The sequence below is a fragment of the Rhinoderma darwinii genome, chromosome 6 (genome assembly GCF_050947455.1).
Source record: "Rhinoderma darwinii isolate aRhiDar2 chromosome 6, aRhiDar2.hap1, whole genome shotgun sequence".
Classification (NCBI taxonomy): domain Eukaryota; kingdom Metazoa; phylum Chordata; class Amphibia; order Anura; family Rhinodermatidae; genus Rhinoderma; species Rhinoderma darwinii.
In genome coordinates this window covers 28,902,714-28,920,676 of record NC_134692.1, presented here as the reverse complement: position 1 = coordinate 28,920,676, position 17,963 = coordinate 28,902,714, and the positions used below count along the sequence as shown (strand labels likewise).

Below are 17,963 nucleotides of genomic sequence, written 5' to 3'. Positions count from 1 at the left end.
AAGGATCCTACTGTGTACTGAGCATGGGGGGGGGGGTTGGGTTCCATGTTACCCCACGATCAGCTCGTTGTCAAGGTACTTTTCATGTGAGAAGGGGTTATTTAAAGTGGACAACCCCTTCAAGTGCGTTTACTATACTGGTGTACATGGAAATATAGCACAAGTTTTCCAGCGTACTTAGTATTGCTGAATCTTTTTTTTTACCTGGAGCTCTACGGAATGACTTTAATCCATTATGTGACGCTTATCTGCCTCTTGCAGTATTGTATTGATTGTGATGTCATATGGGCTATTGATGTTGTACTAACATATGCAGATAGGCAGGCGTCTTACTGAAGAACATCTGCACGTTCCATGTACAAGATAATTGCACTTTGGATATGGGAATGCAGACTGACATGAAGAAGTTCAAATGAGACACTTGTAACAACATCCAGTTGCGTGTGTTCTCCAATTACACAACATTGTCTGCAAGGAAAATTTAGTGGATATGAATCACTTCTCTAAACTGTGCCATCACCAGTGGCGTTGCCAGCACCAGGCCCTTTTGGTTTGGTCCCCCGGATCCACAGGGCGTGGTTATAGTTGAAATCTATGAAAGAGCTCTCACATAGTTTACAGGCCACTTTAGGTCTGTGCCATACAAGTCGTCTACAAGCTGGCGGTGCACAGGACATCAGCGCCCTGCTAATTTCACAGGGCAGAAGAGGCCTTAGCCGTTCCACTCATCGTGGGGACAGGGTTTTATTATTTCCTGGGAAAATTTATTAGGGTACATAAAGCTAGTTTATTTTGTGTGGGTGTACAAAGGGGGTTGTTATTACTATTTTGGAGGGAAAAGGGGGTATTATTATTTTATAGAGGACACAAAGGGGACAACAGTAATTATTGTTGTTATGTAGGGTCAAAAAATGGGCATTATTACCGTGTGGCACTAAGAGAAGCACTATTACTGTGTGAAGCCTAAAGATGGCACTGTTTAATGTTTGTGGGCACTGAGAGGATAACAATTACTGTGTGGGGGCACTATTACTGCGTTATGTACAAAATGTGGCACTATTATTTTGTGTGACAGAAAGGGGGGCACTTTAACTGTGTAGTACACTATTACCACCTGGGGCTCCACTACCGTCTGGGGTACAGTATGGGGCACTATCTGTTGGCCACTATTATTTATTGGTGCAATATCGATCTGTTACTACTGTTTTCAGGAGTCCTGTACTTTAGAAATAATGGTGTCATAACTATTGTAACCCCCAAAAAAGTAGTGCCACACTACTTTTTTGGGGGTAACTATAGTTATGACACCATTATTTCTAAAGTACAGTATTTGGGGGCACTGTGCAATACAGTAAGTACAGTACTAGGGGCAAATTAGGCAGCAACAGGCTTTTGGTGGTAGCAGCCGGATGGGGAGTTTGTATAGGTTGGGAAAAGGTAAGGAGAGTGTTGGAAAAGTGAGGAGCCAAAGATGTCTGGGCAACAAACTCTGCAGGCACAAGTTATGGCTGGAAAAAGTATTTAGGTTGTCTGGGCCAGATGGAAAAGACTAGAGAAGCGAATAACTACAATCACAGAAGACATCACCTGTGAGTCATTAGATTTAACTGTACTGTTTTCAGTAATATCGTCTGCAGAGCACCTGTTTAGAACTAGTATCTACCACTACATGGTCACTGTATAGTGATAATATTGGTCTTTGTATATTGTGTTTTATAAAGTAGGGTAATACTTAATACATAACAAACCATTATATATTTATGTTAGTGCAAACCCATAGGGACAAGCGTGTCGCAGTAGAGAGTCAGTGCACATGACTTTGCATGTGCATGAGTTTTTAAACATGAAATGTGTTTGAAGGGGTGATGCTTAAGTTAGGGATTGGTGGTTAGCATAATCAATTTTTTTTTCCAATTTACTTGTAGTTACTTTACCTGTCTCCATTTTTTTTTTTAGCACAGACATTTAAAATGTTCAGGGAAAATATAAAGAGTGAGTCTTGCACTGTTTTTAAATTTTTTAACAGGGGATGTGTTTGTAAAGGGATTTATTAATAATCAATTTTCCAAATTGTAAAAATTACAGTGTTTATGTATTAATACAGGCTGGCCGTTGTTGATTTTAATTTTATACTGGCATAGGCTCTGATTTTCAGGATCTAGGTACAGAATAGGCCAATATGGAGGTATAAGATTGTATATGGAGGCACAGGAATCTGATTGGATGTAAGACTTTCCATAGAACATCTGTCCATCCATCAACATGTTGTAAATGCCAACAATCTATATGTATGTTCACCTAACAGTCGAAGGACCCATAAGCACTGTGTTCTGCCATTTGGTGCCTCCGCACTGCACAATATTTTTCCTAGGGGAGAATACTTATGTAGGACTGCATATAATGGTACAGTACAGCCACAAGTTTTCTTCTCCTGAGTTTATACAGATGAAGGAATAGAAGGTACAGTATTGGCCCATAGATTTCTTGGGGAGTCCTATTACAGATCTAAACAAGGAACCATTATTCGGTTGTGTGCATGAGCCCTGAACTGTGGCAAATATTATGATAGTTTATATGGTACTTTACATATACTCTTCGTTTATCACTATTTATTCACACATAGAATAATCAAGTGGGAAACTTTTAATAACACATTACATTATCAAAATAAGTTGTGCCAAAGGACAAACTCAACTCTGCTACTTCTGTATTGATTTTTTTTCCAGTAGTTATTCAATCCATTGCTATTGATTGTAGAGTAAAAGTGGCACATACCATGTACATCATAACAGGACAGCACATCATATTGCACTATTTTTGTATGATGCAATCAGTTTCTTCTTGTTTTAATATCTAGCTGACGTCTCGCACCCTTTAATGTTCCCTTCATCCACAGCAGACAGCTTTGATTTTATGACAATCTTTTGATACTGATATTAAATGCAATCTGCCTTCTACAAAGCTTTTCACTTCAGAGCAGCAGATCTCTAATTTTATACCCAAAACACTTACAGATTTCCAAGACTTTGTGTGGTTGGTGGTGTTCTCCAAGATACTGATACATGTAAAGTCTTTTAAAGCTGCTATTGATTTTACAAGCAAATGGAAACATTATTTCATATGCGTTATAGCGGTATTACTTAGTAGAGCGATGCTGGCCATGCACTGATAGATCTCGCCACATACTACAAGGCTCAATTAAAAGGATAAACATCTAACAAAACAACAAATCAAACCAATGTCCCGTATTGACTCCCCATGTTCTTGAAATCCTTCTCCGGCAGACATGATATTATTTTATTTTCTATAATCACTGGATGCAATGTTCTTTTTTTTTTTTTTTTTTTTACATATTTACGGATGAAAAATGTAATTTGAATTCGAAAAGAAGCAATTTGGGTCATAGACAAATTTAGGGAAGTAGGTGATTTGAGAAAAGAGTGGTCTGTCACATTAGGTAGCTAAGGAACAAAAGGTCTGGTACATAGGTGAACTGTATAAGGAGTGGTCAGGCACATAGGTGAACAGTAGAAGAAGTGGTCTGGCACATAGGTGAACAGTAGAAGGAGTGGTCTGGCACATAGGTGAACTGTAGAAGAAGTGGTCTGGCACATAGGTGAACAGTAGAAGAAGTGGTGTAGCACATAGGCGAACTATATAAGGAGTGGTCAGGCACATAGGTGAACAGTAGAAGAAGTGGTCTGGCACATAGGTGAACTGTAGAAGGAGTGGTCTGGCACATAGGTGAACTGTAGAAGAAGTGGTCTGGCACATAGGTGAACAGTAGAAGAAGTGGTGTAGCACATAGGCGAACTGTATAAGGAGTGGTCAGGCACATAGGTGAAAAGTAGAAGAAGTGGTCTGGCACATTGGTGAACAGTAGAAGGAGTGGTCAGGCACATAGGTGAACTGTATAAGGAGTGGTTAGGCACATAGGTGAACAGTAGAAGAAGTGGTCTGGCACATAGGTGAACAGTAGAAGGAGTGGTCTGGAACATAGGTGAACAGTCGAAGGAGTGGTCAGGCACATAGGTGAACTGTATAAGAAGTGGTCTGGCACGGAGAGCAGTGGCAGAGGGTTTTACGTATGGCAGACTTGGTGAAGGAGTAGCATACTACCCACTCAGCATTTACTAGTATGTGTCAAGCGGGATAATATGTCTATAAAGGAAGTGTGATGACATCAGCTATAGGCAACTCAAGGGCATACACTTACTTTTCCCCTACTCTTGGCGGAATAACCCTTAAAATATATAATTTAGGTGATTTTAGTGCTTTAAGGTTCTTTGAGATCATAAACTGTCCAATTTATTTTATTTCCTATTCAATGTTAGAATGCTTTATAAAATATAGCGGGGACCATGGATTTCACAGGAAAGTCTTTTTCATTGTGCGTCCTATTCATCCAGGGATCCTCTGCTGATGAGGAAGATGATTAACAGAATGAATGTCCAAGTCCCAGCATGCATTGCACACAGGATGCTTCCGTCTGTCCTTGCAGATTCCAGTAGGTACATAATGTGCAGCTTGATTATGACAACCCGCCATGTTATCAGTCATTCTGTTCAGCAAAGAACTGCACTGTGTCTTCCCTGATGAGAATAGCGGACATCATCCTTAACCCTTTCATTGCACCAGGATTAGTTCAGCCATTGCATTGTTATCTCGCTCTGTTCTGCGGCAGAGCAGCACATTTTTTATCATTGCATAGAAAACAGATATCTCACCGCCATATGGTATGTTTTGCAGCTCGGAATCATGGTTGTCATGACAACTGAGAAAAGAGGCGAACCAGGATTTGTATTGGTGTAATGGACGACATCTGGTGGGAAATCACTGGCTGGCACCAGACATTCTTGGAAGAATTTGTCTTGGAAGTGTATAATTTATTTAACCCTTCCACTTCTGCTCGCCTCGGAATATTTTATATGATCAAAGAGGGATACTAGACACGTAAATAGAGATAAATGCAGCTTTGTTTCCATTATGACAGTTTGGGGTAAACCATGGGGTTCAGAATCTCACGTTCTTACATGTCTAGTATCTACCTGTTTTTACATGAAATCAGCACGTTTGTAAAGGTTGAATTATTGCGTCTCGCATGTCCAATTAAATTCGAGAGGAACCCGAGATATTGCAGCCACCGATGCAGCTTTGTTTGCTAATCATAATCAAAACTTACATAAAATAAAAATTATATATACTGTATATATATATATATATATATATATATATATATATACATACATACATATATATAAAATGTACTGAATTTAGGATACTGTAAAAATTCTGCATTTTTATCTACTCTTTATAATTTTACACTGTAGTGCACTTCTGCCTGGACAGGATTTTAATGGTGATTATCTGAATACAAGCTCATATAGACCATAGAGGAAAACCATGCTGCTGCTTTGTGGCCCTTAGAGAGAGGGGCCCAGTCCTGGTTGGTTCCACCCTATTTGCTATTGAATGGTGAGAACCTGTGTAGGACTCCTCTCTCCATAGAAACTGCATTGTTAGCAAACAAGGGGGTGAGGAATTGGCCCAAGAGTCAAGGAAAGGGTGGGTGGGGGGGGGGGGTGTACACCGGTCATTTTAGTCCTTTCTGTCCTGTGTGACAAAACCTGGCACCATAATGGGGGGAGGGTATTTTGATCTTTGCCATGGGGCTCCCTCTCTTCTTTGTCTCAATAGCAGGAAAACCGAAATGATAAAATATTAAAGCTCTTCCCACAAGAGAACAATTAATTGAACCAGATTTAGTAATTTCTAGAATGACAGGATCGTTCAGTGCTCACCAAAGGTTTCTGCAAATCATAATTTCTACCATGGCGTCAAATTACAAAATCCATTGAATGAAATGGTGCCGTGTCTCGCATGTGCAATAGTTTATATTCCAAGTTATTCCAAGAATATTCCATAGACTACTGAGATCCAAGTCAATTATCAGTACAGAGCGGAACCTGAAAAATAACCCTCATCATCCTTAATTAGCTTCAAATTAATTGTCAACGAAATTCGCAGAATTTTAGAAAAGTGCATAGACAGTAAACCTCGTTCTTCTAACTCAATGGAAATTTACATTTGCGGCTCTAGGTATACTGTACATCCATTAACCACCACATTTATCAAAGCTGCCATATGCATCCTTTCTCCTCTAAGATGATCCCAGACTGCTACAATCAGGTCAATAGCTTTTAAACAAGGTCATGTCCAGGAACCTATATACCTCGTATTTGCATTGCCAGTACCTGAAGCTAATGCACTTTAAAATACTGCATGGCCTCAGACCTCCGGTAACAAATATAACAGCTTGATCCTTTCCGACAGCTTGAACATGTATGCTCAGACAAAGGGGAACGCGCACACAATTTGCCCATGGAAAAGTCACTTCCTATTACCCACCGATTGCAATCAAATTGAAGAATACAACTATGAAGTCATCACTCCTGTTTACATTTAGATCTGATTTAATAATCGTGCAGCCTAGTAGAGAAAACTCATTATATTGTGTAAGTGATGGTAAGGTAGTAACTTTACATGTGCAACAGTAATACATCATTTATATAGGAATGTGTGTGTCGCTGCGGTTGCATTTATTCTGCAACAAACATTACATTGTTAGCACTGCACTTATTGCTTGTATAATGTTACCGCCTTTATTATTTATACTTGCTACAAAGTGGTTTATTGCATTAAATATATCTGTACACGTTACTGGTTCTTTTTGGAAAATAAATTAGCAATAAAACTATTGAATTGTTGAATTATCCACAGCATACTGGGAGTTATAGTTTCGTAACAGCAGGAGAGCTACAGTTGGAGACCACTACTATAGGGAATTTTTGCAAATTGGCACAAATTTTAAAAAGAGAGTCAGGCTGGTCCACCTAAGTACCATAAAATCCTCCAGGGCCGAAGCTCTCACACAATAATGAGCTCTAAAGGTCCAGCAGTAGACAATCCCATTTGGGGCTGACTTGCCAATAGAGGTTATTTCTTATGGGATGATTCATAAATAACCTATAGAATGGTATTGCTGATATATGGTATATGTACAATGATAATAATAAAGTTTATGGTACAATTAAAATGGACATGGAGATGTTCTGAATAGATTGGGGCTGGGCCCTCAGAGTAATTTCCTATGCTGGGTCCAAGAAATCTCAAGTCTGACATTGTAAAGTTATAACCTAAGTTTTGGTGTTCATGTAAAACTGTTCTGAGATGCCATTTATGTGTGCCATTTTAAAAAGATTCAGATGGCCATTTTACTTTAATATATAGGGTTTAGCAAGGGCAGTGGTGAGACTATGGGTCAGCAGAGTAGGCTATCTCCTATAGTGGCACTTAAGGGTGCAATTTATGGATTGAAACATTAGTGATTGGTGTTAAATAGATCAACAGGGGCAGTTAAATAAATGATTGTATCATGCTAAACTTTAGGGACCGAGGGGGGGGGGCATCTTCTGAAGCCACCGCATTGGGCACCAACAAAGCTTGTCTTGTCCCAGCTCTGAGAATGGGTAACATGCTTGCCTCTCACCCCCATAGCCCTACAATTAAAACATTGAATTATTTAAAGCCCATGTTCTTTTCTTGTAATGGCATTTGCAGGTATGTTATTGTCAACCAAATAATTAGAATTAATTTACATGACAGTTTAAAGTAAAAACTAACATAAAATAATTACATGTTTTATGTCAAGCTGCTGTGTTAGGGATGGGGATAGGGATCCCTCTAGATGCCACGATGACCTACATTTACATCATGACTCAGTGATGACTTTACCTGAAGTTTCCAAAAATCAGACATTTTAGATAATAAGCATCAGAGATCTCCAATGAATTTACAGAAGGTGATTAAACCCAATTCTCTAATTAACATTAACAGTATAATGTTACTACTAGTATGGCATTCTTCCCATTTTTGCAATGACAGTTCCCATATTTGACCTACATCCTTTTTGCCTGTTATATTTCTCTCTTTTAGAAATGATCAATAGAGTTGCATTAATTAACTTTTTTTCTAGAAGGCGTATCAGTAGGGCATGTTATAAATATTTCAAATATTTCAGTACATCCCTTTAATAGAGAGAGCAGCACACATGCTCTGCCTGCTCTCTCCTTCTTCTCCACCCTTTTTGGCCGACGTATTACTTGACACAATGGGGGTCACAAGACCCCCCATTCTCCTCAAATAGCCACAGAGTTAAATGCAAACTTTCTGGCTGCCTACAGCCACCACTAGGGGGAGCTAACTGAAGACAGCTTTTACAGTTCCCATTGAACTCAACAACAGTTTTGTCTTAAAGAGGCTCTGTCACCAGATTTTGCAACCCCTATCTGCTATTGCAGCAGATAGGCGCTGCAATGTAGATTACAGTAACGTTTTTATTTTTAAAAAACGAGCATTTTTGGCCAAGTTATGACCATTTTTGTAATTATGCAAATGAGGCTTGCAAAAGTCCAAGTGGGTGTGTTTAAAAGTAAAAGTCCAAGTGGGTGTGTATTATGTGCGTACATCGGGGCGTTTTTAATACTTTCACTAGCTGGGCGCTCTGAAGAGAAGTAACATCCTCTTCTCTTCAGAACGCCCAGCTTCTGACAGTGCAGATCTGTGACGTCACTCACAGGTCCTGCATCGTGACGGCCACATCGGCACCAGAGGCTACAGTTGATTCTGCAGCAGCATCAGCGTTTGCAGGTAAGTCGATCTTACCTGCAAACGCTGATGCTGCTGCAGAATCAACTGTAGCCTCTGCTGCCGATGTGGCCGTCACGATGCAGGACCTGTGAGTGACGTCACAGATCTGCACTGTCAGAAGCTGGGCGTTCTGAAGAGAAGAGGATGTTACTTCTCTTCACAGCGCCCAGCTAGTAAAAGTATTAAAAACGCCCCGATGTACGCACCTAATACACGCCCACTTGGACTTTTACTTTTAAACACACCCACTTGGATTTTTGCAAGCCTCATTTGCATAACTACAAAAATGGTCATAACTTGGCCAAAAATGCTCGTTTTTTAAAAATAAAAACGTTACTGTAATCTACATTGCAGCGCCTATCTGCTGCAATAGCAGATAGGGGTTGCAAAATCTGGTGACAGAGCCTCTTTAAGCTCCTAATCTCCCCCAATTGGTCAGGATCTTATAATTTAACTCTATGGCTGTGTGAAGGGAAATAGAGGATTTGGGGCGCTGTAATACAAAATTGGAGCTCCAAACCCTATAAAGATATATCATTAAATGAATCAGCACATCTTTTTGGAACTATTGAGATAAAGAAAAAAATCTTTAAATCTTAAATAAATATAACACACATTTCATAGAATTCCTGCCTATGGAAATGCAGTGAGCATATAATAACTTATGAATATAGGTATTTCAAGAGGTCAATTATACTGTCAACCCGTGCGATCTATTCACGTGAATGCTCTTTATAATTGGGCATTAAAAGTCACAATGTGATTACCTCCTGCAATGCAAAAATATTAACCGTCACCTGTCTAAATGCTCTTAAAAATAGCGTTGTAACAAGCAAAAAGAATTTGGCTTCTTCCCACATACAGTGAATAGAATGAGCGCCTCTACAAATAACAGCATCTAACGTAGTTTCACGGTGGGATCAGGATTTTTATATTGAAGCCAACAGAGCTCAATGGGAGCAGTTCAAGTTAAGGGGACAGGATAGATTCGAGAAAACGTTGACGTTAGAATAACATTTAATGCTGGATCACATGAGTGTAGGAGGGTTGTATTAATACCTAAAATGGCAACGAATCCTAGAGAGGAAAAGATACAAACGATGTCCGAACCTTCCCTTTCAAAATGTTTAACTTCTCTGATTTGCTGGAATCCGTTCCCATTTTTGTTTAAAAAAAATATTCTGATTCACTTCAAGCATAATAAGTGGAAAATAGCATTATAAATGATATGTGGGTCTAATTATTATTAGTCTATATTTTAGAATGATCTCTGCTATTATTATAGCACTGCAGATATTCAGTACAAAGTATGGAGGCAGAAGGGATATACTGTACAGTATTCTGACACTTATGACAGAAATTGGAGATGTCATATTGAAAAAGTCTAAAAGGGCTGTATGAGATTAGATAAAAGGAAGGGTCTGCCTGCAGCCACCACTAGAGGGAGCATGGGAGCTTACTGCATACTACAGTGAAGGAAATAAGTATTTGATCCCTTGCTGATTTTGTAAGTTTGCCCACTGTCAAAGACATGAACAGTCTAGAATTTTTAGGCTAGGTTAATTTTACCAGTGAGATAGATTATATATAAAAAAAAAAGAAAATCACATTGTCAAAATTATATATATTTAATTGCATTGTGCACAGAGAAATAAGTATTTGATCCCCTACCAACCATTAAGAGTTCAGCCTCCTCCAGACCAGTTACACGCTCCAAATCAACTTGGTGCCTGCATTAAAGACAGCTGTCTTACATGGTCACCTGTATAAAAGACTCCTGTCCACAGACTCAATTAATCAGTCTGACTCTAACCTCTACAACATGGGCAAGACCAAAGAGCTTTCTAAGGATGTCAGGGACAAGATCATAGACCTGCACAAGGCTGGAATGGGCTACAAAACCATAAGTAAGACGCTGGGTGAGGAGACAACTGTTGGTGCAATAGTAAGAAAATGGAAGACATACAAAATGACTGTCAATCGACATCGATCTGGGGCTCCATGCAAAATCTCACCTCGTGGGGTATCCTTGATCCTGAGGAAGGTGAGAGCTCAGCCGAAAACTACACGGGGGGAACTTGTTAATGATCTCAAGGCAGCTGGGACCACAGTCACCAAGAAAACCATTAGTAACACATTACGCCATAATGGATTAAAATCCTGCAGTGCCCGCAAGGTCCCCCTGCTCAAGAAGGCACATGTACAGGCCCGTCTGGAGTTTGCAAATGAACATCTGGATGATTCTGAGAGTGATTGGGAGAAGGTGCTGTGGTCAGATGAGACTAAAATTGAGCTCTTTGGCATTAACTCTACTCGCCGTGTTTGGAGGAAGAGAAATGCTGCCTATGACCCAAAGAACACCGTCCCCACTGTCAAGCATGGAGGTGGAAACATTATGTTTTGGGGGTGTTTCTCTGCTAAGGGCACAGGACTACTTCACCGCATCAATGGGAGAATGGATGGAGCCATGTACCGTCAAATCCTGAGTGACAACCTCCTTCCCTCCACCAGGACATTAAAAATGGCTCGTGGCTGGGTCTTCCAGCACGACAATGACCCGAAACATAAAGCCAAGGCAACAAAGGAGTGGCTCAAAAAGAAGCACATTAAGGTCATGGAGTGGCCTAGCCAGTCTCCAGACCTTAATCCCATAGAAAACTTATGGAGGGAGCTGAAGATCCGAGTTGCCAAGCGACAGCCTCGAAATCTTAATGATTTACAGATGATCTGCAAAGAGGAGTGGGCCAAAATTCCATCTAACATATGTGCAAACCTCATCATCAACTACAAAAAAAGTCTGACTGCTGTGCTTGTCAACAAGGCTTTTGCCACCAAGTATTAAGTCTTGTTTGCCAAAGGGATCAAATACTTATTTCTCTGTGCACAATGCAAATAAATATATATAATTTTGACAATGTGATTTTCTTTTTTTTTTCTTATATATAATCTATCTCTCACTGGTAAAATTAACCTAGCCTAAAAATTCTAGACTGTTCATGTCTTTGACAGTGGGCAAACGTACAAAATCAGCAAGGGATCAAATACTTATTTCCTTCACTGTATCTTGTTATTGAGTCCTATGTATAACAGTATGCAGAAGGCTCCTAAGCTCCCTCTAGTGGTGCCTGCAAACAGCTAGCATGTTATCGTTCAAATCTATGTCAATGGAGGAGATTTGGAGCTTTGTATCAGAAAAATGGTGCTTCAACCGATATAAAAATATATTAAGAAATTAATTTACACAGAATTTTAAACCTATTTAGATTAAAAAAACAATAATTGTGTTCACGGATGGACATTCACTTTCAGGCCTAACCTATTACAGTTTCATGAATGTATTTGTCTTCATCTGTAACGCATGTGTGAATGTAGAGTAATTTTCATAGGCCTGTGAAAAACATTTGAAAATAATAAACATTCAAGAAACTTTACTTTAATACAATTTATAAAAAAAATAAACATTTAATTTTTTTACACCTTTTGAATTTACACGTTTGATTTACAGTATATAACAGACATTCATGTCATTATTTTTATGAGGGTAGAGTAAATGTTGCTATGACAACCCTTCAAGGTACTTAGTGACGGCTATGTGACCATTACAACAGAGAGTACTTTAGTCAGGACACTAATGGTACGTCATCGCATCTCTGGGGTCATGTGTGTAAGTGTATCTAAAAAGCTACTGAACCAAGGTGGAAAAAAATGGAGCATTTGAGACATAAATGCATGAGGAAGAAACTGCAAATACCATTTTGAAAGTCCTTCTGGACGGCTCAAAGATGTTGGTAAAGCAGAATGGTGCCATTTAAGGAGGAGCCCATATGTTTGTGCCACAATGATAAAAAAATGTCCTTGTGACCCCAAGTCCCAATTTAATACGGCTCCCATCAAAGGTGTAACTTGAAGTTCTGGGGCCACAATGCAAAATCATGAACAAGGCTTTATCTACCGTATACCATTTACATTGGGTACCCACAAGCACCATGGCCCGGATGTGACTGCTATCTCTACACCCCGCTATAGCTATACCCTGCCATATAAGACCATACCATAAATGTAATAAATTATGATGAATTATTTTTCGCTTATGTCACTGGTTCAGGCCTGGCCAATGAATTTTCCCTTTAGATGTCCCTAAAAATGTAACATCTTAAAATGTTAGTCCAAATAAGAAGTTTAGGACACCACTTCGTATCAATACCCTTGCTTCATCCCATATCTATATTTGTTTGTTATTTGCCTAGGCATATATATATATATATATATATATATATACACATGTTGTACATAGAGTGTGGGTATGTTATGGTGGACAACTCAGGTGAACAAGTCATCTACTGTCTTACTAAGCAATGCTTTGTATTGATGTCTAATGTATATGTCTGTTTTGGGTTTGAGGGTTCCCAATAGCACACAATAATTATTTTCTTGGTTGGGATATACCTGAATTTAATTACAGGTGTCATTACCTCATGGCCAATTAGGAAACGTTAGATGTAGAATTTAGTTACATTTGGCTCATTTTTAACAGGTGATGTAAGGAATACTGGTGGAGTCATGTGTAGCCTATTAGGCTGGGTTCACACTGTGCATATGTGTTGCGCTTTTAGCATGCGTTTTGCTTTGGTAGATAAGCTGTCATGTCTCTCAATGGGAGTTCATCAACAAAAAAAACAACAAAACGGAATAAAATCACACAGTGTAAACCCAGCCTTAAGCAGAATTTCCCATTAATATAAAGTGATTGCATATCCTCTGATCCTATTTTCAAAACAATTTAGTGGTCAGTAGATATACGGAGATTGATGCCAAATCTCATATTATGATAGCTTTGGTACAGATGTTGAAAGGCTACATTTGTCATTAAAATGTTTCTTTTGTGAATCACTAGGCTAAGATAATTTACTAGATTTTCTTGCAGTCCTTTGAAAACCATTGTTAAATCTACATGAGGTGCGCCAACTTACAAACTCAGCTCAGCTACATTTGGATTTAGCCGGACATAGATACATTTTAGTCATTAGATACATTGATACATCTTTATCTTGAATGGATTTAATTTGGAACAACATATATATATATAATTGCATTTCATATGAGTTGTTTTTTTTAAATTATTATTATTATTATTACTATTATTTTGTTTAGAACAGATAACTTATACAAGATGCAAGATGTGATAGCAGATTACTTATAGGATAACCATATACATGTGATACCAATTAAAATAAATACTATTATAAAGATGATAGATAGATAGATAGATAGATAGATAGATAGATAGATAGATAGATAGATAGATAGATAGATAGATAGATAGATAGATAGATAGATAGATAGATATGAGTTAGATAGATAGATAGATAGATAGATAGATAGATAGATAGATAGATAGATAGATAGATAGATAGATAGATAGATAGATATGAGATAGATCATTTACTATTCTTCATTAAAATTGCAATAGTAATTCGTATATCAATTACACATTTATTAAAAAGAATCCAGATTGAATCCATACATAACTCACATATAAATAATAGTACTATTAAGCAGCGTACAGTAATCCCATTCAACCACATACGCATATAAACACATTTGTGTGCACTACAATAGCCTGAACATGCTGACATAGAAGAAAATCTCTAAAAATAACAAAATATGAAATATTCTAGAAACCTGTAATGATCAATATTTTGTTCTATTGAATGAAGGTGAAGCTATACTCTATACAAAGCTAATAACAAAATCTTTAAATGCCTCCTAATGTATTACCCATCATGTCAATCATTATGTTAGTAACCTATATATTTTCATATAGGTTCATATAGGACAGTTCAGTCTGTCATATAGAATTGCTATAGATTCATAGTAAAAGCATTATTCTAAATGAATGCAACCAAACATTCTGCATATAACCTCTAGTCCAAAGAGCAATAGATCAAAGGGATGCTACACAAAGCATTGTGCTTAGATAGAAATACAAGGCAAAGATGACTTACCCAAATCAGATTCTCTAGTAGCGACACCAGGGCACAGGTTACTGGGACATAAAATGATGTTTATAGCAGATGATTATAAATGTTCAGTATTGCCTCAGCATAGCCGGTGTATTCTGCGTAGAGGACTGTGATATTCTGCATCAGATCCGCACTCTACACAAAAGCTCATTTCCTTCTGCATGAAACTGCACAGCCTCTCAGTGGCCAATGCTGCCTGTGTGATCACATGGGACTTGTCTCTAAGAAAGCCAGCATCTCTGTGATTACATAGGGCTTGAAATTAGAGTGCCAGTGGAAGCTAATGGGCAAAAAGGTCTATGTGTGCATGAAAAATGAAGGCTAGCGAGGGGCAAAGTTTCTATTCAGCATTCGATTGTAAGGCAGCTATACAGCAACATGTAAATCTTTCAACTGTATATTGTAGATTGTATGCAAAAAATATTTTTAGGCCTCCCACACAAGGGCGTGTTCGGTCTGTGATATACGGTCCGTACGTCGGCCGCATTTCCTGGACCGAACACACTGCAGGGAGCCGGGCTCCTAGCATCATAGTTATCTATGGCACTAGGTGTCACTGCCTCGCTGCGGGACAACTGTCCCGTAATGTAACCATGTTTTCCGTACGCTCGTGTGAATCCGGCCTTATACCTATTATTACACATGTGTTGCAGTAGGGCCATATAGATGGTAACCATATAAGAGACTATTAAAGGTGAAACAATAGGTCTTTATTGTTTCAAAAATGTTCAATACTAATATGGCACCAACTGCATATGTATGATAGAGACATCCTATGCAGCTGCTAGTGGCCCCCTGAAGAAAGGGGACCTGGTTCTAGGTTGGTCTTGTCCCCATTTTAATAGGTGGTAGAACCTTCACAGGGATGTGGTTTACATGTTGCAATGCTAGAGAACGTGTAAGTGGAAGATGTACTTGAGTCATGAAAATGGGATAGGATGGGGATTCACACTCATGTCAAAAGTGACTAGGAATAGGGAGATGTCAAGCAGCATCTGAAAGGATCCACGTTGTTCTTAGCTACAGTCTTTGAATGTGCATGGTCTTCAAAGGAATTAAAGCGGGTGTTCTAGAAGGAATTACAATGAATAGCAATGTCAGTGAACAGTACTACAATGCAGATTGAAGATGAAGACTAGAAGAAACAATCGGCGCTAAATAAGGAGAATGACAATTTCTAAAGCTTGCTGACTCCAGTGCTGAAAATAGATGGGCAAAGATGTTAATAAATAAGCACATTGCGCTATTTTGTCCTAAATTGTAAAATTATTAGCAAGTTCCAAACCCTTATGCCACTGTGGGTTATGGTCAACTAAAATACTGTTGAAGAAATAAAATGCCCACAATCCACCATTTTATGTATATCTATATAAGAAAATTTACCTTGAGGTCGACCTTGGCGCCTCCAAGCTTGTTTTTGCCATTCATCTTCTAAAACGGAGATCCAACGATGTTCAAGTCAGAAGTAAAGGAGAACAGCACTTGGAGGAGTGTGGCCGCTGTTTCATTCTAGCGATTTGTGGGAGACACAGGTCACATGTACCGTATGTATGTATGTATTTATTTATTTATGTATGTATTTATTTATGTATGTACTGGATGTATGTATATATGTATGTCCAACAGGGTAACAATTAAAGAAATTAAGGGAGATTTATCAATACTGTTAGAAGATGCACCAATTTACAAGCTGGTGAAAATAGAGAGATTTGTACCAAATTCATTAAAATAAAGCACAAAGTATGATACGTTTGGCACAACTTACTAGGCATGTTAGAGACACTTCTCTTCATTTTACTACGTTTTGACTGGTGTACAAATACACAAATATTTTGTCTGGAAAAAAAGTGCATTGTACGACAGCTTTTAGCTGCGCTCTTTTTCTAGACACTTTTTTAAAACTGTCGAAGTATAAGTAAAAAGTGTTTAAAACACATAATAAATTTGGTGCATGCAATATTCTTAATTTTTTGGGGGAATTTTGGGAGATCTTGGTTTAGTACATCTCTACCATATGTCTATTTTTATCAAAGAATTTCTATACTTCACGGTAGCTGATAGTATGTAGAGTTCTTTGTTAGATTCCAGGTCCTTTAAACTCAAGGACTTTACATGATGTTAATTCTTGGAAGTTTTCTTTGTGTCTAAGGATCTTCACATGTGGACATCTTTATGTACAACCTCCCACTGTTCTACTATCTGCAGGGGGGCAGGCATGCAGAAAAGCTCCCAAGTCAAAATCTTTTTTAGACAAAAACTGTATTAAATTCTTCACAGAGTCTAAATGCTCTAGGTAAAGTGCGCTGGTGGTCTTTATGGGACCAGTAGAAGCATCACAAAGTACGCATGTTCTGAATTTCATGTAATAATGGAAATACTCAGCCTTTAAAAGGTAGGGGTCCAAGTTTCCATGATTGTTTGGTCTAGTGCTGAGGGGAGTTTTTAAAGAATTAGGAAACCCCTTTATGTGACAGAACGGAGCGCAGCTCTGTAACAGCAGCTTCCGCTCTGGTGGACCTGCCACCTCCATGCATTTCATGGACGACCATTCATTTAAATGCCCGCTATGTAATCCTACATTATGCTTCAGACAAAAGCTCATCGCCAGGATTGAGATAAGCAGGACCTGTGGCGATCAACCGGCTTGATTTTGAAAAGAGGTTGTCCATGAGACTACCCCTTTAATTGAACTAATACAGGTTGAATGAAAGAAGTGATCTGAAATGATTACTATAGTTTAATGCTCTGCTTTTTGTATGTACTAGTATTCACAATAAATAACTATAATGCCGCATTTATATGTCAGGAACCCCTGCATTTAATTGGAGGTGAAATACTTACAATAGCATGGAAAACTTGCTAGACTGGCATCACTATTGTCCCTATTCTACTATAGCGCCATACTGTACTATACCCCCCATTTGCTATTAATAACTTTTTAGTAAGAAATTGTGGATTGTCGTATTGCTGAGGTATTTTCCCTTAGCATTTAAGAAACAATACTTCATATTTACCGCGCCATGCAAAGGCACCATACCATGGCACGTAAAGTGCCTACAACTCTGTTGTATGTAGCCATAGGGACTTCATGTGCCTCCATACAGGCTCCATGCATGGCTCTGCCATGTGCATTAGGGCTCTAGAGATACACTATTGCTTGCGTGTTGCGGTAAAATCATGGTACCTCGACTCGCACAGTGACTTCAATGCGATGGTCACAATGTCGCAACT

General features: G+C 38.6%; 1 protein-coding gene across 1 annotated transcript in view; it reads right to left on the bottom strand.

Moving 5' to 3' along the window:
* The window catches only part of CSRNP3 (cysteine and serine rich nuclear protein 3), a 98,332-nt gene extending 83,413 nt beyond the window's left edge, over positions 1-14,919 (bottom strand). The window contains exon 1 of the mRNA XM_075829391.1: positions 14,715-14,919. The gene's annotated coding sequence lies outside the window, so the exon portion shown is untranslated. The remainder of the gene's footprint in view (positions 1-14,714) is intronic.
* Positions 14,920-17,963: the final 3,044 nt, after the last annotated feature.